This window comes from Struthio camelus, chromosome 5 (genome assembly GCF_040807025.1).
Source record: "Struthio camelus isolate bStrCam1 chromosome 5, bStrCam1.hap1, whole genome shotgun sequence".
In the NCBI taxonomy this organism is placed as follows: domain Eukaryota; kingdom Metazoa; phylum Chordata; class Aves; order Struthioniformes; family Struthionidae; genus Struthio; species Struthio camelus.
The window spans coordinates 28,087,918-28,108,238 of record NC_090946.1 but is presented as its reverse complement, the minus strand read 5'-3'; positions in this window follow the sequence as shown (position 1 = coordinate 28,108,238).

Sequence of the window (20,321 nt, the reverse complement as noted above, 5' to 3'; positions counted from 1 at the left end):
TGGCACACTAATCAAGAGCTTGCTCTTCTTTTTATCTTACAGAAAAAGCCACAGTTTTGATCAGAAAAAAGTTTTAATTGTAGCTTAAAATTAAAACTACTATATAGATCAAATAAAATTAAGAATTTCAGTTACATATAGATGTACAAGCATGACAAAGATGTATGAACATGACCGTGTGTTAAGGTTTTTATATTTCTTTAAAGACCTGAAGAATCAGACACTAAATCAGAGTAGATGGAATGATAAAGAAAGGTTCAAGTTCTGCTTGAACCTGATAAATGAAGCATTTTGATGATTTAAGTAAGTGAAAAAAGAAGCACAAGAAGCCATGGCCTCATATGGCATGGGACTTTTCTTTGCATTTAAGATTTTGCATGAATTTAGTGTGCTCAAAGTAGTCAAATACTGTAAAAGCTCACATTGTATTAAAATCTGACAGATTATGTCAGACACCAAGTCACCTGGCTACACTCACTCCTCTATTTTAGTTGTTGCATCCCTGCCAAATTTAATTTTCACTAGAAGTAATAATCATGTAATCAATAGTCATGTAATCAAATAGAGAATTCAATTCTGTAGCAAAAAAATTACATTCAGTAGTCTGTCTTGTATAATATTAAAAAAAAGCTAGACATCTACTTTTAGATTCTGAAACAAGTCTAGCTGGCTTACGGCAGACGTACATAAACAAAACATGTACCTGTATTCACTGTCTGGGGGAAGTCATTGTCTTAACTGTTTTTGGTTAACTAATGTCAGTGCAACACATGAAGAATACCCTTGAGTGTGTGTTAGGAGCGTGCCAAGTTCTTCACTGCCCACACCTCAGGGCAGTAACTGACTCTGAAGTTCTGCCCACACTTTTACTTGGAGATTATTTTTAAAAAGACTAGGAGACTATCAGTTTTCTAAAACGGGATGCCACGTTTCCTAACATCTGTATATAATGTTTACAGTTTTATGTCTAGGAAATTTCAGGAAATATCTTGTCTATCAGAGTGCCCAACCTTCTGGAATAATCCAAATTATGTTTCATTACAGAAAATCCTCTTGTTAAAACTATTGTCCTCCATGATTTTAAAACAGGCAATTCAAAAGACTGGGCCACATTCTGCTCTCACTTACATTAAAATAACCCCATCAACTTCAATTCTCTTACAATAGTATGAAGATCAAGAGACTTACCGCTGTCCACTTGCTGCTGCCTACGTCATAGAACTCTGTGGGCATCAAGGATAGCTTTTTTCTGTAAAAAATTATTTCTCTTCTAATCCTTCTAGTAACGAGATCTAACATGCTAAGAATCAAAGTGACTTTCAAGAATTTATTTGTTCCCTTGTGATTGCCTTTTGCTAATAATATACCCTCTAAACTTTCACCAAAATCTAGACTAATGAGATCAAAACTACTTAAATTAAAACACATTTCTAGCCTATTGATTTATGTCTGCTTAAATCATACTACATAACATAAGCTGAAGAATCATAGCTTCCAGCCAAGTCTTTTGTGTATTCGGAAAAGCTTTATCAAGCCTATGCTAAAAATTGCATTAAAGTACATTTACATTTTTTTTCTTAATGCATAAAATCGTGTAGGCTATTCCCTTACCACATTCCAGTTCTGTTTTCAGAATCTGTGTATGTTATCCACAGTAGTGAAATCTGCTGCATTCGTGGGCACCAGTTCTTCAGTGTTTGTTGTTAAGGGTATCATGTTACACTTCAAAAACTGTTTGCTCGTGATAATAGAAGATTTTGAGAGAACTCATAATTTAAGAAGGAAATACAATTGCAGCGATTTCTGCAGCATTCTAGTAAAAACAAATAAATGAATTAGATCATGAATACTGAACTAAACTGGAAAACAGTTTGTGATCTGAAACCAGTTAGAAGTAGGTATATCTGAACATCCAGAACTGTAGGGAGCGTGTATCCTGGTTTTTCAAATTCTAATGTTCAGTCTTACCCTTGCATACACTCTCCTTCAGCATACGTTCTGACACAGTAGGGAAAAGCGTTAGAGAAGTTCCTCTTTGCTACCTTGTTAGTTCTTTGTTCTTTCTTTTGTTTTGATCTGGATGATCCCTATCCAGAATCTTATGCTGTTTCTCTGTGCTTCAAGAAACTTGCAATGGAGGAGGCTGGCATAACTATGAACCTGAGCTGTAACTTTTCAGTTAAAATAGCCAGTCCTGTTTGGGGAACAAATGACTTCATGTATGGATTATGGAAATAATTCTCCCCTCTGGAAAACTGGTTTTGTGCAACCTTCGCCTAGGAGCTTCGCTTAACAAAATTCTAAGGATTGCAGCAAACTTTTAATTACTTCTGAGAAAACAAGAACATCAATTTTGTAAACTGACAGTTATTTCCAAGATTACGTTTGTTGCTGGGACTCCATGGTAACATAAATACATAGATAGCTTCAATGCTTTAATGATGCTATCTATGATAATAATTGAAAAATTATCTTAAATATTTGAAATAGCAACCCATAACTAGTCAGAACAACATGAATTTGGCTACAATCTGTTCTCAGAAACACTAGTGGATTTCCACTGTTCTCCACAGAAAAACAGGCCTTTGTATAATCTTATGATTTTACTAATTTTGGAGGTAAGACTTTGCTATGGAAATGTGACAAGGAGGTATTTGGAAAAAACACAAAGTGTGCATAGCAGAAAGTTGTAAGAAGAAAAAAATCATTTGATGAGTCATAGTTTGAGTTTGAGAAAGAGTCTGTAAAAGCAGAGCAATCTGAAGAGAAAAGAATTTTCAGAATATTGTGGTAAATAGATTCTAGAATCGGTATCACAGAGAAACCTAATTAAAGAAAAACAGCCTGAAAGACACACATTCTTTCTTTAATGACAAGGTTTAAAGTAATAGTATATTTGACTTAATTGGAGCATTTCTAATTTACCTCAGCTAAGAATCTTCCCTAGTATCTCTAATTTAAAAAAAATACTCTTTTGGATATGATGTTGATTATAACTTCAATGAAATGCGTTTCTTAACTTTCCAAGCCAGAATATGCTTACATTTTTTTGCCACTGAATCTTCAGATATTTAGATTTCTTTAGCCAGTTCAAGAGAAACAATGGTGTATTTAAGCAGGAGTAAAAACTACACCATTTATTCTCATAAGGCTGTCTCTGTGACTGTTAGTCCAACAGTAATAGTAGTTCAAAAGCAATTCAAAAGATTTTAAACCAAGCTTAATTTCAGAAGTTTCTTAATTACATCATTCATCCTAATTTACATGGATTTTTCCAATCCACAACTTTTTCAGAAGACATAATATTTTAGAATAGACGATTTAAATAATAGAACTTCAAATTACTAGAGATGGGATTTGCAGGATGACTCTTTGAAAATTCATTGTAAAGAGATATTTTTACCACCTAGGTTCAGGTACCAAATTGCAAAATCTAATTTATGAGGCTGATGTCTTTAGGCTGTATGTACAGTAAATAGATACTGGATCCCCCAGAGAGCTGTTGAGAGAATCTAAACTAGGCTCCAAACTCTGAATCTCCCTCTGGAGGAATCTCTGTCAACTGTACCTCAGGCACATATGTACACTTCAGCATTGTGAATACCTCCTTCCTATTTTTCCAGTCTCTTACTACTGTTTAATTCTGAAATCTCTAGAATAAGTTTAGTACACGTAATTCAGACTATACACAGTTCACAACTATTTATTGAGATAGATTGAACAGATGCTTGTTCATAGTTACGCTATATACATGCACAAGAACAGCAACTAGTTTCCTAAAACCTGTCGATTCTATAGAAGTGTTCAGGAGACACCAACTATACAGTGAACTGCCTTAATTTTTAAGCCACTCAGACAAATACGCCTGTAAATTCAAACTGATTTATAACATCAACTGATTATAATTTGCAGATTTTAAAAATTTTTCTCAAATAACTTGTTTAAAGATTGCCAAAGAAAATCTCATCTGTCCAAGGAAAGAAAAAAAGGTAGAAATTTCAGACAATTTAGAAGAAACACATAATTTATCAGCATAGATGCATTAAGTTTGATAATGTTCTTAAAATTTAGAGATGCAGTTCTCTGAAGATCTGATATGAATTATGAAATCTAATTTTATTTTCATAGCTCTGTGATAAAGTTTTATAAATGTTGTAAAAAAGGGTCTTTACTAAGAATGAACAGGAATCTGAACTATCTGATCAAGTAATAAAAATGCATTCCTCTGCTGCAAAGTGTCAGACAAGCAAGGTTTACCTGAAAATTGATTGGTAAGTCTTCCTTTTCCATTTGAGTGCATTCACTTTTACTTTGTAGGATAAAAGGGTTTTTTTAAATGTTTTTTTTCATTAACATCAAACTTGACTGTTTGTTGGCAAAAAAAAAAAGCAGACATAAAAAAAGATAGAAACAGTCAAGAAAAAGTTTAGGAATCTTAATTAATGATATTGTCTTACAACTTCAATGTTCTGTTGTTCTCATTTATTATTACAAGGGACAATTCAACTCTGGGTTCCTCTAGCATTGCAAAAGATTACAAAAGCAGTTTGACTCTCCTTATGCTGGGATAATCCTGAGTGGTGGATACTCTATTATCTGAGACAAGAACTTCAAAAGGATATAGTGATTCTAAAAAAATAAACTCTCTGGTCACGTCCATTCAGACTGACTTGTGGGTACCTCCCCTAAACACTTCTGTCCTGAGAAGATTACAACAGGTTACTGGAAGTTGGATCATCAGTCATACTTTTAACTGGTGATTATTTGAGAGAGAAATATCTGGTTTTTGAAATGATTTTGATAAAGAACGTGCATAATTTGCAGAATTATTTATTTTTTGCTAAATTTGAAAGTTTTTGTTCTTGCATTTCTTAAAAATCTTTTTTCACTCTGAATATTGCTTATGCAAGTGAAGATCAATAATTACTTTCTCACTGCTATCAAGAAATAATGACATATCCACATATTTAATCATCCCCCTTGGACCAGTGAACTTCAATATAACAGGCAGATTATTTTGCTATCAGACATGCCTGTGCAGTGATATAGACAGAAAGCAGAACATACTTTTTTGCTCATCTCCACTCTGGAGACCATTTTCTTTATGGATATTATAAAAATTATTATAAAAATATCTGAGGAGATACTTTACTTAGAGTAGAAGTTGTGCTTACCTGTTTTGGCTGGATAGACTGAATTCTTAACACTAATAGCATTAACACGACCACATGCAATTGTGGCAAATTTTGTATTGTTCCAATGATATCTCGTGAATCTTAAAAGTAACCTGAAATAGTTAAAAGATATCCTTACACTACCTCTTTAATTTTTTATGTCATTAATACTTATAGCTTCATTCATATGATGAGATTTAAAGACTATATTGCTTGCATTTTTCCAAAGATTGTTTTATACTTCCATTTAAAAATGCTTCTTTTGTTTCCTATAGTGGAATCATTCCGAGAGACTGTCATGCTATTCTTGGAGAGGAATCATTTTAAAAATATACTTAGTACTTTACTTAGTATTTTGAAAAACACACTTTCCTAGTTCCTTCTTTTCAGCCTCGGAAGTTGGAGAAATCTCTAGTGATCTCTACTACTATAGTCTTATAAATTAGTGCAATATAAGGGAGCTCCTGAAATTTCTCTGAATTTCACGCAGTGCTAAATGTATGGCATTCAGCTGCATGGCAGTATAAGATGGATAGTAAGTTCAGTCCTTAAATTTTCTCACGTCTGGAAAGTCTGAAGCACCTTGTATTTCATCCAGAGAACTAATCTTGTGTCTTATTCCTCACACGTTAAATATTATGAAAGGAATAAGATGATTAAAAAAATGAAAAAAAATGAGGGGGCGTGAACAGGAAGGGGAAAAAAGCAGGATGCTCTAAATAAAAGAACTACATTTTCTACTGCTTTGGTGAATAAAATATACATTTCAGCTAAATCAATTAGACCTCAGTCCATGTAATTATCCTGAATGGAAACTCAACTTGAATTTAACATGCTACAGAAACCATGTAGTTTGCCTCTTTAAAAAGACAGATTTTATCACCAGCTAAAGGCAGTTCAATTAAAATTGAAGGCTTAACCACCCAGAAAGCTGCTGGCACTGTCTTGATGAGCTGTAATCCTAATTGGAAACTCTTTGCAGTCAGCACACAACAAAGAACCAGAGCTGTTTTTTGAGCCCGTGTTATTCGCTGACGTTACCTGTAGAGTCCATCCAAAAAGGGGTTACATGCTTTTGAAGTGCTCAGTAGATGAGGGGTGGATGAAAGAAGGTGAAATCTGGATCCAGCTGAACTACAGAACTGGTTCATTCTTTCATGAGAGGTCTTGACCTTCATTTTTCTGTATCCCCCAAAATATTTTTCCTTCAGATGCTTTTACTTAATTATTTTGCTGAAAGATTTAAAATCTGTTTTCTATATCCAAGAAAAGGCCAAAGGGGATAGACAAGAAAGCCTTTTACAAGGAGGTGACTAGCTCAAATTATATTAAAGTGGAAGCTGTAATAATGGCAACCCAATCAACTGTATTTGGACCTATTTGAATATTTTAGAGCCGATAACAACTGAGTTTGATTCAATCCAGCTGTAGGCAACAGCTTCTTTGTAAGAAATATCATCAACACAGTTATCAGTAATTGATTTTCAGTAAACAACCTCTTTGTTAATTTTTGGTTTCCTCATTAAATGCTCATAGGTTTAATGATACCAAAGTACTTCTTTGCATCTGTATGCTCTTTTTCTTGCTCATCTTCCATCCACTAAATTCAGTATAAAAAAAGCTTCTGCCCTTATACTGTAGGCTTCTCAAGGCAGAAACTATTTTCTTACGGTAAACAGACAGTGGCTAACACCAGAGTTCCAATTTCAGCTGAGACATTATTGAAAACACTGCTCTCAGTTCATTAACTGTGATATTCTAATAATTAGATGGGAAACATATGACAGTTTTATTTCACTCTATATTCTTATTTCAGAGTTTGAGCAAATTTTTATGCTACTATTTGTAATTGTGATAGCCTAAATATGACTGTTCATGACTGTTAGGCAAATGTAAGGTATAGTATTTAACAGAGCTGCTCACTTTTTCAAATTTTAAATTCTCAGTCAATACCTACCTCAAAAAATGAAGGAATTTCTTTCTAAGATTGCATTTCCCCCCAGTTTCAATAACTAATATTCCTATCAGTATTCACAACTGGCACAAAATGGGCACAAAATCTTTTTTTGGGTGGTGTCGATCATGTTTTGCTTTCATCTTCTACTGCAGTGGCACTTCCAAGATTCAAGTAGTCCCAACCTCTGTTGACATGGCATTTCTATAAGCAAAATTTCCTCATTTACTGTTGGAAATCACAGCTGAGAAAGGATTGACTCACACCTGAAAGAAACAATGACAGATAGGAAAGATGTGGGAAATTACAGAAGAGACAGAACAGAAAGTCATAGAAAGAAAGAGGAGGAAAAGAGAAATGGAATGAGATTTTCAAATAAAGGCCTATTTCAGCTCATAGTTGCAGATGAGATGTTAGTGCTTTGAATTCATTTCATTGAATCACCTTGAACATTTTCAGTAGGCTTTGCGACATTTGGCAGAAGTCAAAAAGGTTAAGTCTTTGCTATATTTCTTAAGTAATTTCAGTGTTTTTAAGTCTATATTCATCTCAAAAGGTTTTTTTTTTCCATCCAAGGAAAAAAGACAAGTAAAAATTCTAACTGATAACTTTTTAGTGTTATACCTTTTTTTCCTTGTAGGTATGACCATGGTAGCTTTTTCACTCTCATCTTTGAAGAAGAGACTACTGATGTATTTTATAACTTTCAAGTCACTTAATTTAGTATCTTTACTTTTTTTTTTTAAAGGATCTAATAATAATGAATAAGATAAGGTTAATCCTTAGAAGGGATAATGTCAAGTTTTCTTTCTTTGTGTCTTTTTGGAAACAGAACTTACCTCAGAATCAATTTTTTCCTTCATAACAGCATACTGGGAAGGTTTGGAATTTTAATTAAATGTGAAGCTAAAATTAATTGTGCTCTAGTGATACCACTAATATTTGCATAAGAACACACAGCATTTCTGTAGATTCTTTCGATGCAATATCCCTAAAAAAAAGGAGGTTACAAATAAGAATTTTTCAAGATATGTAGTTTATACATTCATTCCCACACTTGATGTATATCTGCTTTAGCTTTTTTTCCCCATTCATAGTACCTCACCTGAGTATATCCAAACCATACCCTTCTTCACAGAGAACAGAATACACCCCGTGTCGTGTCAGTTCTGTTAAACAAGTATATGGAGAATCTGAGGAGGAGGGGAAGGAGGGAGAGAAGAGAACACAATGTGAAAAGCTCCTGTTATTCCAGGACTGCTCTACCAGGGGCAACATCTGTCCTAGATCGTACTGCAATAGTGTTGCGACTGGTGAAAGTGTGGATAGATTTCTATCTGGCTTAACCTGGATTCGAGATGCACGGATGACAATGGCTCTGCATTAATGATCTTAGAGCACACCCACTATCCTTATCAACAATCCATGCACAGAGATAACCATTTCCTTAGACGAATGTGTCAGTAACAGCTGCAGAGAATGACTACAGACATCCTCCTGACTTTAGATGAAACTCAAATATTACTTCGGGAAGATTCCTAAAACATAGTTCATCCCAAAAAGTATATGGTGCGCCATTCATACCAATTCGCATCTCCTCTCTTCTAACCAGATAACTCAGAAAACAGTCTCAGTAAAGACAACTGCAATTTCAAGTTGGCTAAAGATACAGCTGTTCTTAAAAGATTCTGCTGCATGGTGTTTTGATTCTGATAGGTTTTTTTTTAGCTAGAAAAGATAGAGTATTTCTTCAGAAATTCCAAGAAGTTCACAACTTGTGCTGTATCGAGAGTGCCAATCAGTTTTTCTTGCTTTGCAACAGTTTTTCATCTCCAGTAGTGTACAGGTACCTGGTTACCAACATGGAGAAAAAAGCACTTAACACTCAGAGCAACTTCAATGGAAAAAAATCTGTGAAGAAATCATGTAGGAGATACATTCTTCTAAGAGCAGCAAAGCAGCTGTCGTAAGATCTGTTCTGTAAACTATATATGAACCTCTCTGGATTATACAACCATTTTATAGCAGTGTTTTTGTTATTTTCCTGTTTTTCCCGGATGTAAAAAGACACATTACAGTTCTTTATTATTATTATTAATTATTAATTATTATTATTATCTTAGTTGCATCTCACATGCTTTTTTTGCTTGCTCAGGTTAAGTTGTTGGTAACAGGCTTAGATCTTAATTTAGCAAAGTATATGAGCTTAATTTTATTGTGCTGCACAATGGAAACAAATTTGATAGATGATTGCCACAGCACTGCGCAGCTACCTTCACCTTCTCAAGTTTGAACATGCTTAGTAGTTACAGAGACAGTCCTCCTCTGTACTGGTATCATGGAAACCAAATCCTTGAGAATATAGTGGTTTTGATGTTACTGTCACCTATATGCTGTGTGCTGTATCATAGCTGCTATGTATGTGATAATCATTCTACCAACCCCATTTCTGCTTCTGTTGGAACTTTGCTCACAACTATTGTTTCCAGTATGATAGTAAGCATAGTAAAATTACTGCAGACTTCATGCACAGATTCTGAAAGCTATCAACTCCTTGGCTAATCACATGTTGAGCAATCTGTCACAAAACAGTGGTCTCATCTGCTACTTCCCTTGCTCTTCAAGGAGAGTGCTAGTAAGAGCCAAAAGTAAATTGGGAATTTTGGTGATAATGGAAAATGATAATAATCATTTTTATGTCATAACTTTAATAAATGTTTTTCATATTCTTAAACTAGACATTGTTTAAAGTAAAATTAGAAATTAGCAGTTTAGAACAAGATTATTTTCTTAACTGTAATATTATTTTAGCGCACATGCAGATGCTAACATTTTATTATTGGAAAACATCCCAAAACGTGTATGATTTATAAGGAAACAGAGCAGCCTCTGCCCCTTTGTAAGCAGTCACACAGTGTCTTTAAAAGAATGTGAGAAGAAGAAGAAAGGCCATAGCATAAAGCCACCCACAATGTCCCTTTATAATTATAAATAATTTTTATTCTTATGTATAGCTATGGAGCAACTCCACTACTATCAGTAGAAATATAAGCGCATAAAGTCCATAGAGATAAGAGAAATAACAAACTCCTGAGGTGTATTTTGCATATTTGGCAATATTGCAATGCATATCTTGGCTTCTTCTGTAACTGATTTAAATGTATCTTGTTTTGAAGCTGCTACAGCAAAATTAAAATGTCAGAGACTTCAATTTATATACCACTCTGTCCAAACTTGTAGGCCAGTCACAGAAAGGGAGGCAGCGACAGCATGAGCTATTTTTTATTTTGCTTGAAAACACCTTGCAAATAAACACTTTATGGCTATCAAATCCTCATGTTAATTATGGATAAGAAAACTGTTTAGACAAGAAAAGCATGAGTTATGCAGACAAACACAGTTCTCTTGAGGACGCTGAGCGTGCAATATGGTCACTGATCTGTCACTGCTGATTTACCTTTGGATCACCTTAATGTTTCTGTAGCAGCAGGAAATACATCTTCCGTGGGATGCTGTCAAGTTCAGAGATGTTGGTACCTTTCTACTTTAATAATAAACATGGTTTCCCATTCATCTAAAAATACTGAAATCTGATCTGTGGCTTTGAAATAGCTAATTGAAATTTTTAAAAGCTTTCCAGAAATTACAGGTTTTGATAAAAAGCTGTGGGGTTTGACAATTATGACCACAAGTGTAACGTTTAACCAAAGGGAACATTTCCACACCAAAAGAATTGAAGCATTTAGGAGGAAAAATACGTAACTAACTTGACAAGTATTCACTTAAGAATGAATATTAACTTACCTTTGTCTATTTCATTATGGAAGTCCTATTGTTTAAACTAATTCAAAATGCCTTTCTGGTTAAATACCGAACTATGATGATATTTTTTCTTTTTACCTAGAGGACAATATACTAGAGAGTTAGGCAAAATCACGTTCTGCTTAACCATGGGGATAGAGTAGAACTGCATACAGGAAACATTTTTACTCAATTTTTCATTTCAGAAATAATATTAACAGGAAATTTAAAGAAACTAGAAACCTTCAATGAGGAGAACCAACAGATGTCTTCTCGCAGGCTGAGGTTCTTTCCTAGCCATGCTGGGACAAAGAAGTATTATTTCATACAACCAGGATGATTTTATGAATTTGGAAATGAGAGACAGTTGCTTGCTATTCTGCAGGAATTACCATAGCAGGAATTACCACAGCAGGAATTACCACAGCTCATGTCTTGGGAGGGTGGGTAGAGAGGGAGCATTTGAGGATTTCATTTATGCACAAAATTTTATTTTAGTTCAACCAAACTTTTCACTAACGTTATTTTCCAGTGTATCTGAGAAAGTAAATAAGAGTTGTAAGTGAGCATTCTGGCTAAATGAGATCCATTCAGCAGGCCTGCAATTTACTTGTGGATGAGATGAAAAAATAAGGGAAGAGAAGGACAACGCACTAATAACAGTGAGCTTTTGATTATTAATCCTAACTCACTATTTCCCCATTTGCATGTTTTTAAAATCAATTAGTGCGTTAAAGGCAGGTTTCTCATGCATTTTCACATGCAGTATCACATATGGTTCTGAGAAACTGGATACCCGATTCCTTTATACATTTATTGTGAAGAGCTTCTTAGGTTCTTGTGTTGTATTTATTTTGAGGGTTTTTTCCTTAATTTTTTACTGAAGTGAAGGCAGCCTACACTGCATTAAAATAAAAGTATTACAAGTGTCAGCAGTCCCTTGAAGTCACAGTCACAGAGTAGATGACAAAGACAACTTCCTAAGACACACAATAAGGGGAGGACAAGACAGTATGACAGTTAGTGGAAGAACAGCATGAACATTGATTAATTCCAAAACATTATTAGCAAAATTTCCTTTAGATTTACTGGAGTCTGTTGAAGAAATGATTGGATGTTATCATGCACGCAAAATTTTGAAGCATCTGATAGTTTTACAGAATGAAAAACATATCTCTAGCAAAAATCACAGAAAAATCTTTCATTATTAGGTGTGCTAATAATTTTCCAGCGTAAACTTTTCAGTCATGTTTAATTTCACTTTCTTAACTCTTTTAGAGATCAATTCTGTATTTCCTTGTGAAATAAGAGAGTACAGCATATGAACTGCATAAAGCTGCCACTGACGTCTGGCAGCGTTGAAATAAATCACTTCTAATTAAAAAAATGAAACAGTAGGCACATATCTTTCCTACATTTTGTGGAAAGTGTCTGCATCATACAGCCTGGCTGTTAACATTACTCTGGAGAAGAAACAATAATATCTGTGGCAGCTGGATCTTCCTGCTTTTAGATTCTGGCACGAACAACTGATTTCTGCTTGCTGCTTAATGGCTGTAAGAAACATTACAAAGAATACAATTAAAATTTTTAAGTCAAGACATATAGAAGAGCTGCATATATTATATGCAATGAGTTTGTATTCTATCCAATAATATATAGCATTATATAGAGAAAAATACAAGAAAATGAAACAATAAAGCATCAACAATACATTTTAACATAAACTATCTAGATTTAGCCTGCAGATTACAGACTAAAATCAGCTATAGAATTTAAAGGAAATGAATTAGGATTTCAGGCTGGCAGTGTGACCCATATGGATCATTTTAATATTAACCAATTTTGTATTTTCTGAAAGCTGCATGAAGAGAAATAAAACATAGTAGAAAAGAAGATTATAAAAACAGATCAAGTTGGCTTTTGAAGTTTCTAGATTGTTGCATTCTCATACACAAGGTGCTTGAAAAGGAAAGGATATTAGGCTCTTTGTCCCAAATATTATGGAAAAGTAGTCCAAATTTAGGAGTGAAGGTATTCAGCATTGTTTGGCCTTACTCTACAACTCTGTGGCCCCTCTCTTCCCTAAGGAGGTCACTCATGCTGTTCCCAAAGACTAATCACCTCTGTGGAACAACAGCAACACAGGGACCATAGGATATCCATGACACAAATAACATGGTGGGCTGCTTGAACATCTTCTACACTGTATGAAATCACTTTCAGAAATAGTTTGTCGCATGGTTTGTTCTGATTTTGCCCTTTTTTCCCACTATTTTAGGACCTCTGACTGCCCAGAGGTCTGGTGGAGTCCTAAAGAAGCTAAGATTATTGCTATTGCTCCTTCATCACCTCTCAAAAGAGGATCATAATTTCATCCCTTGTAGAAATGGAAGGATAATCAGGTTTTAGATTTCAAGCCTTATTGGGATATTAGGTAGATTTAAGTTAGCATATGGGGGACTGTAATATTATAAGCTATAGAGGTTGAAGAAGCAGGGAGATATAAAACTGTTAAGCCACCAATTGAGGTACAAAGCAGTGAGCTCAGAAAAATGCTGATAACCATAATGCCCCAGGAATGTAAATGAATTCAGGGTAACATAGCAGCGAAATGATAATTGAGGACTATTGCTGATAAGTCAAGATGAGTGAAAGTTTACAAACTGGGTCGGAGTACAATGCAGAGCTCAATGAAGCTACTGACCTTAGTAAACGTCAGTCCGTCTTCTTAGATGTTTGTAGCTATTGCTGCTGCATTGCCTACGTATTCTAGTATGGATTCCTTCAATTTTATTCGCAAAATAGGACAGTAATCTTTTTCTGCTCTCAAATCAGAGGCTATCTTGTAAGGTACCTAATAAGAATTAGCATTCAATCTATGTCTCTGCATGATTAATTAGTATGTTCCAAGTCTTACTGTACCACAGCAATTTAAAAGAACAAACACACTATTATATTAAATACATATTTAAAGCAATCTAATTAATTGGTTTCCTTTTTACTTACAATATCCAAAATATCATAAAGGACCAGTGAAAGGGCATTCACAAAAATACATGCTACAACTAAAATGTTTGGTTAGCAGTGGATGATTATCTTTTCGTCATTTTATTAAGTTAATAATGTTTAGTAGCTGAACACCAAGCAGTTTATTTCCCCCTGAAGTAAAACCTTCTGAACTTGGATTAAAAATGGCCTAAAGTAAGGACTTAATCTGATTAGGAGATGACAGCTCCACTGCATATCAATTTACACAAGTCAGAAGTGGTTAGCTACATCAGTTTACCTTGGTTATTATGTTCAGTCCTGAATAAATGAGGGGGAAATTCTGTTTGTGCTCCTCACATCCAGGCATTTAATTCACTATTTTTGGTGGGTAAATCTCATACAGCAGACCTTTGAAATATGATTGGGGATGCAGAAGGTAAACAATGATTACCGCTCGCATTTCAGTTGCAAGAAATATATTTCATTTTATTAGAGAAGAAGACATCAATGAAACCTGTTATAATCTCTATGTCCCTTCCTATTTAACTCCTATATTGTTTTCTGTTTTTTGCTTTATTTAACAGGGTTAACAGGCATCCTTTACTCACATTCAGTTTCTCATTATTTTTACATTAATTCAAATTACAGTATAATTCAAGGATATCCAAATTGATGAATGATGGTATTGCTTTTCAAAAGCTGAAGAATCATACAGTGAACAGCTTCCTTCATCTATAATGTTTGTCTTATCAGACGTTCAATCCAGTTGAAGGCAACAGAAACTTAGGAGTTTAGAGACCAGCAGCCAGATTGATAAATAGCTTGCAATAACGATATTTTATCATGCTAATGTCAATAATCCCAGAAATAAGCATTAAAGGAAAACAGAAAGGTCAAATAAAAATTGAGGAGAAGTTCAATGGCTTAAAATAAATTGTAATTTTAAAAAGGGTTTTATTAAAAAGAGAGTTTTATACAAAAGTGGATTGGTTTTACTGATATTTTAAGCGTAGATGAAGTCTGAGCTTCAGTGGATTTTACCCACTGTGTACAGCTAAGTCATAGTCCACTCTTTTTCAATAACATGCATTGGCCATCTGGCAAGTCTTGGCACTTTGTTCAATGTTTGTAAAGGATACATCTGATTAATTACCTTCTCTGCTCATAAAAGGTTTTCTTGAAGAAACAAAAAGAACCATGTCTCTCTGTGTAAGATGTGAGCAGTTCACTGTCTGGTGTTTATACAGCTTTAGCAGGCTGTTGCACATTTAGCTGGAGGGTGCAGCTATCTAACAACTGAAATAAAGAAAATATGAGGAGAACTATTACATGTGATGGTGCAGAGACTTAAAATAAAGTCTTTACTTAAAACTAAGTCTCTACATACCATAAATTAAAAAAAAAACCCTATATATTAAAAAAAATAAAATAACAAACCTCATATGTACATATGTATGTATGTATATATATAAAAATACACTCCAGTAAAAGAAATGCTACCGTACCTCTTGCCACAGACTTTCATTTGAGGCCCACACTTAATGCCTTACACAAACTTTCTACGGCTGTTCATGAGAGTTTGGGTAAAAAAATGGTTTGAATTTGATCCATGTGAAGTAGGATCAGCAGAAATCATTGAGGATATTCTATTATAATTACCACTGTAGAAAAGGTCATCTAAAATATTTGTAAAGAGTAAATATTTTTCAAGTAACATATATTAATAGGAATGCTTTTCTAATCATATGGATATTTTTTGGCCTAGTTCATTCTGGATTTAAAAAGCAATCTAGCTCATTACTTGACAAATTTTAGGAATGGATTATCACAGTTTTCCAACATCACATATTACCCCCCCCCCCAAATTAATGAAATTTATGTTCAAGAGAAATTTATGTAGTTGCTTTATAATGTTGTTTTCAATACTTCGTAACAGGCACTAGATGTGAACTATTAAATAAAGTCAAACTAATTAATAGATTGAGGTAAACATGCAGAAGTAATATTTTGGACCTGAAAAGAACCCATTAATCTGCTGGAGCCTACTGCAACTCCTCTGTCAGAGTTAATCTAACTCGAAAAGGCTGCTCTTTGGGGCAGGCAGGCAGTACAGAGGGACCTAAGAGAGAAGCTTCGGCATGACGGGAGACTATTCTCATGAATCTCTTTGATATCAGAGCAGAAGGAAAAAACTTTATTGCCAGGTTTGCAGTTACGGAACCTGGTTGGCAGGCAATGCATGAAGTACTTCAGAAGAGGAGATGGAGGCAGCTGGAGATCAGGGTGAGACCATAAGTTATGTGGGAGGAAGACAGCAGTGATTTCAAGAGTAGGTAGGTATATGTGACTCTGACAATTTAGGTGACCCTCAAGGGCCAGAGGCCTCAGATCTATGTATTAAATACAGTAATAACTCAGCAAATATTGGAGATAATATTTCATCCTGCTACATACATAAACAATTGACCTTTGCTCCTGTGGCTTTATCATATTTTAAAACTCTCACATCCTAAAGAGAAAGGCTATGATTCTCCTTCAAAAATCCTCAAAATGCATATATATATATATGCATATATAAACAATTGGGAGATATGGCAATGTAAAAGACAGAGGTGATCCAGAAGTCTGAAAAGATGATAACCTTACAGACAATTCACTTGTTTTACATGCAATGTACGCAGCAACACATATTTGTCCTTGTTCCACTTCACTGCACTAGGGGTGGTCTGCTGGTGGAGGGCAGTTTAATCTTGTATACCCAGCCAGCAAAGTCATACTTGCTTTCTACCATAACTTTAGGGAACTAACCCACTTTTGAGGTACTGTAACTAGACGTGATCTACCAGGCAGAAAAAAAGTTATAACTACTTTATTTTAATTTAGTTTTTTTCTAACAGGCCATTCCAACTTATCACTGCCTTATTTTTTGAATTATGTGGGTGAATTCTGCTCACAGTATAAAATAGTTAAAATATATCTTTTTAAATATAAAATGATTGCAATGAGACTGTCGCTACTTTAAGGTCTACTTTAATCTTTCAGTTAATATATTAAATATATTAATATATTTTAAGTAGTACAGTTTTAAACAAACAAAATGAATAAAAATACACCATTACAGGTTGGCCTCAACCTCCTTGAAATGCAATGAGAAGGTGCAAGCCCTGCTAGCCACTTAAGATAAACATAAGAAGTCACTAAGCTCCTTTGTAGAATGAGACATCCTAAACAGGAACAATTCCAACTCTGTAGAGAAATTTTCCTGAGCTCTTAATAAAGGGATGAGGGAGGACAAAAAGATGTAAGTAGACCATAAAACAAACAAAGAAGGCAACAAGATAGTACCAGACACAATCATACAGACAGAATGACCCTGAAAAAACCTAATAGATAATATATTGGCATGAAAATTTTACACTAATAACCTAAGAGACTATATCTTATTGTTCACCTTACCCTGGGTTCAAGGGAACGGGACTGCAGTTTTTGTTAACAAACAAAAAAAATATTTCTATTAAATTTATTTTAAAATATGCCTAGATATATGTCAGTTAAGAAATATTTATAGTGCGTTATTATTAATTCATTTGCAATATGGCATAGTTAATATTTTTAAATATTTTAAAGTTCTCTTAAAATCGTTTCTTTGGAGTACTTGGACCAGCTATTTGAATTCCTTGTAGTTACCAAGTCATATCTGGTTCAACGACAAGCAGGCATAGGGTGCTGAGAACCCTGTAGTCCTCCTGAACTGGTGAACTACAGGCTCTGTTATGGTGCCTATTTGAAGTGCACTACAAATATTTTAGCCCCAACTGTTTCTATGATACTACTGAAGATATTTAAAGATTTTTTTCATTGTTAGTTTGGTAATTACATCCTTATTCATTTTGGATCACTGATTAGGTTGTACACATGAAAGAAGTACCAAATGTACCCAAGAAAAGTAGGCTAAACTGAGAAAACAGGCTTTGATTTTTTCTGAATTATACAATAAACACATATACCATATAATCTATCAATATATGTAATTTTATAAAGTTATGTTATGCCAGTTGCTGCTTATAAAGAACAAAGCTAGAAACACTGATTCTCTAGTCAAATTCACATCCATCTAACTGCACTATGGGAATCTGTATAACCCAGCAGAGAAACTGATCCCTGAAATTCCATGTTTTTCCAACGGGTTCTGAGCCTTGTGAGCTGCTCTGTCGCACAAGGCACATCTTTTGACAGCCAGATCTCTTTTCTAGTATCTTTACCTCTGCAATTGTTTTCTCTAAGGCATAAGCTCCTTAGTCAGGTTTATAACCATTCAGATAAGCCCAATTCTTTTTGCAATTGGTTGATCATAAAGATATCCCTGCGTGATGACAGTTTAAGTGAAAATGAAGAAATTTTTTTGAATTGCAACTCTGAGTAATATATCTATAATGAAAAATATTCAGGGAAAGAAGTTATCAAAGATTTGTTGCAGGATTTTAGGCTTGATAAATAAATAAATAAAACATTTCATTTAAAATACTTCCATAGTATCTTTGAAAAGTAAGCTTCATATGCATCGCTGAATGCATATTATTGAGTGATTTTTCATTCAGTGGAGACAAGAGTTGACTATGAGAACACATGGTCCAAATATTGCTTACTTATAGTTAGGATATTTTACTTTTCATTTATATTTTGTGGCTTGTTCCTTAACATCTTATACTGGAAGAAAAAGGTACTCCAGACATAATGCTCAGTTACAAAATTGCTGCTTTCCCTCTGTCTCCCACATTCAGGATAGAAACATGTATTTTGCACAGTTTATGTTGTAGGACATATGTCTAGATAATCTCTCCAATCTGATCCTGAAATAGTACTTGTTATCTTCAGTTGGGCCTTATTTCATAACGTCAACACAATCAGCAAGCCACATAACACGTCAACAGGCTACACAGTACTAAGGTTATTAGCACCTTTTTTTTTTAAACATGTCATTTCAATGCACTTCTGATGAAAATGTTTCCAAAAAATGATCCTCTCCAGATATGCTACATATATTAAACCTTAAGCTCTGATCCTCTGCTTGAGTATGTACTAAAATATTGACTTCTTATCCATACAAATGAAAACTACTTTTTAAATTCTGAATGCCTCTAACTTAAACAGTACTCCACTCCTTGCTCTTTTCATGTGTTGACAGTTACCCTTAGGAGTTACTAGCAATGAAACTATCAAGCCTGCTTTACTATCCTATATGTAATTATTCACGCACATGTCCATAGGGCTATTTTTTAATCTTCTTTGCAAAGGTCATAATTCTTGGGTTCTCCTCAGTCAAAATATATTTATGCCTAAGTTGCACGTATATGAGAGTATCTTGTTAAGGCCTTTACAAAGAATGTAATATAGCACGTATTTAATTCATCTGATCAATATCTCACTGGAATATTTAAAAATCAAAGTCTTTGATAAAGTTATTGAACAACTTAAAAAATATTTAAAATTGTGGAATATTCACACAAAGTGTATTGAAATACCTCTGTATGCTGTATAATTTCAATGAGTTTCATCTCTTCATGAGTTCTTTTAGTCCCTCCTCCTTTCATTATTGCAGGCTGGTTACGGCTTCTCACGGAAACCAGCGTATCTGGTTTAAAGGCTGTTATTCATCTCCCCAAGACAAAAATATACCTTTCAGGCTATTAAATGTGAAATAGTAAAAAATTATTTGTAAGGCAAAGACTAAAACAAGCATTCAGGAAGACTAATAAATCCAGACATACCGTTCTGTTCAGACTAAGGAAAAGGAACAAACCATCTATTAATCAGATTTCTATTTGAATTAATACAAGGGCTAATACACACAAAATTTCTCTTTAGGTTTTGGAAAAAAATCTAACCTCCAGTGCCAAGGTCATCTTCTTTTCATTTTGTGTTTAACTTCTATTTTGTTCTCCAACAACAAAGGCCTTTTCCCACTATTCACAGAAATATTTTTGGATAAGTGGATTGGGTGTTCTGAAAATAACCCCAAGTTACTTTCTTTATGTTGCTCCTGCTTTCTTTCTAGTATTATCCCTGGAGAGCAGCTATTACACAACAACCATGCTGGTACACATAGTATTAAATACAACTATATTTAACAGTACTTTTTAAACTGCTGTTCTTCTCCCACATCCAGGTGTATCTACTAGAGTTTAATATTACGTGCTTGCCGCTTTCCTTGAATTAATTATTCTATTCACTCTAGTGAATCCAACTCTTCTGGTTTTTCCAGCCCTGTGCATTATACCTTACTTGTTAAAACATGTAATTTAATTTGCTTTCTAATAATACATTTCCCCAAAAAAGATAATGCTATTCTTCAAATGCCTGTTAGGGCAACTCTTTTGCCAGAAATCTATAGGGGCAGAGTT